The 2,500-nt window shown below is 56.5% G+C and overlaps 2 non-coding genes across 2 annotated transcripts; both read right to left on the bottom strand.

The window, feature by feature from the left end:
• Positions 1-182: 182 nt before the first annotated feature.
• LOC145916341 (5.8S ribosomal RNA) lies at positions 183-336 on the bottom strand. The gene has a single exon (XR_014404580.1). It is a non-coding gene; the product is annotated as a 5.8S ribosomal RNA (ribosomal RNA).
• Positions 337-596: 260 nt separating this feature from the next.
• On the bottom strand, positions 597-2,409 carry LOC145916335 (small subunit ribosomal RNA). Its single transcript, XR_014404575.1, has one exon. It is a non-coding gene; the product is annotated as a small subunit ribosomal RNA (ribosomal RNA).
• Between the last annotated feature and the right edge of the window lie 91 nt (positions 2,410-2,500).

Here is a 2,500-nt window from a genome sequence, read left to right as displayed (position 1 = left end):
GCCCGAACGCGAGCCGTGCTGCTCCGGGCCGGGATCCTCTTCGAGGCCGACTCGTAACGAGACGCACGCCGCGTTCGGTTTCGCGCGCTGACACTGCGTTCGTGCTGTCCTGGGCGGGACGACCGTGGCAACGGCCGACACCGCACCGGCCCGACGCGTCGCCGCGCGGGAACGTTACAACGCGACCCTGAGGCGGGCGTGGCGCCGGGATTGACCCGGTGCCGCAATTTGCGTTCAGAACGTCGATGCTCAATGTGTCCTGCAATTCACATTAATTCACGCAGCTAGCTGCGTCCTTCATCGACTCGCGAGCCGAGTGATCCACCGCCAAGAGCCCTCCGTGACTTCGTCAGTTGGACAAGCGCGACCCAGCCGGATTGCACAGTCGAAAAAAGCGGTGGCCGAGCGGTCGCCAGCCGTAGGCGACGCATGAAGCCAGCCTGGCACATGGCCACGGCACTCGGCGCAGAACGAAACAGGGTGACCGAAGTGCAATCGCGTGCGCCTCAACAGCGACGAAGGGCGTGCGCGGCCGCCAAGATACGGAGCCTTCTCCACCTGTCGAACGCACGACCACTCGATCGGCGATCGGCCGGTAATGATCCTTCCGCAGGTTCACCTACGGAAACCTTGTTACGACTTTTACTTCCTCTAAATGATCAAGTTAGATCGTCTTCTCGGACGCCGGCGCGGCCGTTGCCGAACGCGCCAGGTCCAATCGGAGGACCTCACTAAACCATTCAATCGGTAGTAGCGACGGGCGGTGTGTACAAAGGGCAGGGACGTAATCAACGCGAGCTGATGACTCGCGCTTACTGGGCATTCCTCGTTCAAGGGAAACAATTGCAATTCCCTATCCCTAGCACGACCGGGGTTCAGCGGGTTACCCGGACCTTCCGGCCTAGGCGGCGACACGCTGATCCGGTCAGTGTAGCGCGCGTGCGGCCCCGAACATCTAAGGGCATCACAGACCTGTTATTGCTCAATCTCGTGTGGCTAAGCGCCACTAGTCCCTCTAAGAAGTTCAACGCCGACCGATAGGGTCGCGTAACTAGTTAGCAAGCCAGAGTCTCGTTCGTTATCGGAATTAACCAGACAAATCGCTCCACCAACTAAGAACGGCCATGCACCACCACCCACAGAATCAAGAAAGAGCTCTCAATCACTGTGTCCGGGCCGGGTGAGATTCCCCGTGTTGAGTCAAATTAAGCCGCAGGCTCCACGCCTGGTGGTGCCCTTCCGTCAATTCCTTTAAGTTTCAGCTTTGCAACCATACTTCCCCCGGAACCCAAAGACTTTGGTTTCCCGCAAGCTGCCGGAGGGGTCGTCAAAGTAACGCCCCCCGATCGCTGGTTGGCATCGTTTATAGTCAGAACTAGGACGGTATCTGATCGTCTTCGAACCTCTGACTTTCGCTCTTGATTAAAGAAAACATTCTTGGCAAATGCTTTCGCAGTCGTTCGTCTTGCGCCGATCCAAGAATTTCACCTCTAACGGCACAGTACGAATGCCCCCGTCCGTCCCTCTTAATCATTACCTCGCGCTCCGAAAACCAACAAAATAGAACCGAGGTCCTATTCCATTATTCCATGCACCATTATTCAGGCGAAGCGCCTGCTTTGAACACTCTAATTTTTTCAAAGTAAACGTCCCGGCCGCCGCCGACACTCAGTCAAGGGCACCGGCGGAGCGCCGGGGGAGAGGGCCAGGTGCGGCCAGTGCACGCCTTGCGACGGACCGGCCGCCTGCGCCCAACGTCCAACTACGAGCTTTTTAACCGCAACAACTTAAATATACACTTTTGGAGCTGGAATTACCGCGGCTGCTGGCACCAGACTTGCCCTCCAATGGATACTCGCTAAAGGTTTTAAAGTGTGCTCATTCCAATTACAGGGCCTCGTTTAGAGTCCTGTATTGTTATTTTTCGTCACTACCTCCCCGCGTCGGGAATGGGTAATTTGCGCGCCTGCTGCCTTCCTTGGATGTGGTAGCCGTTTCTCAGGCTCCCTCTCCGGAATCGAACCCTGATTCCCCGTCACCCGTAAGAACCTCGGTAGGCCGATACCCTACCGACGAAAGTTGATAGGGCAGACACTTGAATGATCTGTCGCCGGTTCGAGACCGTGCGATCCGCTCAGTTATCCAGAGTCGCCAAAACGTGGCGGGCGCGACGCGAAGCCGGCCCGGTCGGTTTTTGTACTGATAAATGCGCACCCGCCGCAAGGCAGGCGCTGACCGCATGTATTAGCTCTAGATTTTGTACAGGTATCCAAGTACGATGTACGATCAAATGAACCATAACTGATTTAATGAGCCATTCGCAGTTTCACTGTACGAGAGCGCGTACTTAGACTTGCATGGCTTAATCTTTGAGACAAGCATATGACTACTGGCAGGATCAACCAGGTAGCTTCGTGTGGAGACGCAGGGCCCGCCGCCCGCTCCGACCGTCACTTTCAAGCTACGATTCTCAACGCTTGGTTCGGCCACGAACTCTGAA

The sequence above is a fragment of the Ascidia mentula genome (assembly GCF_947561715.1).
Source record: "Ascidia mentula chromosome 2 unlocalized genomic scaffold, kaAscMent1.1 SUPER_2_unloc_48, whole genome shotgun sequence".
Taxonomy (NCBI): Eukaryota; Metazoa; Chordata; class Ascidiacea; order Phlebobranchia; family Ascidiidae; genus Ascidia; species Ascidia mentula.
Note: the sequence above shows the minus strand (reverse complement) of the source record. Positions and strands in the feature narration are given on the sequence as shown.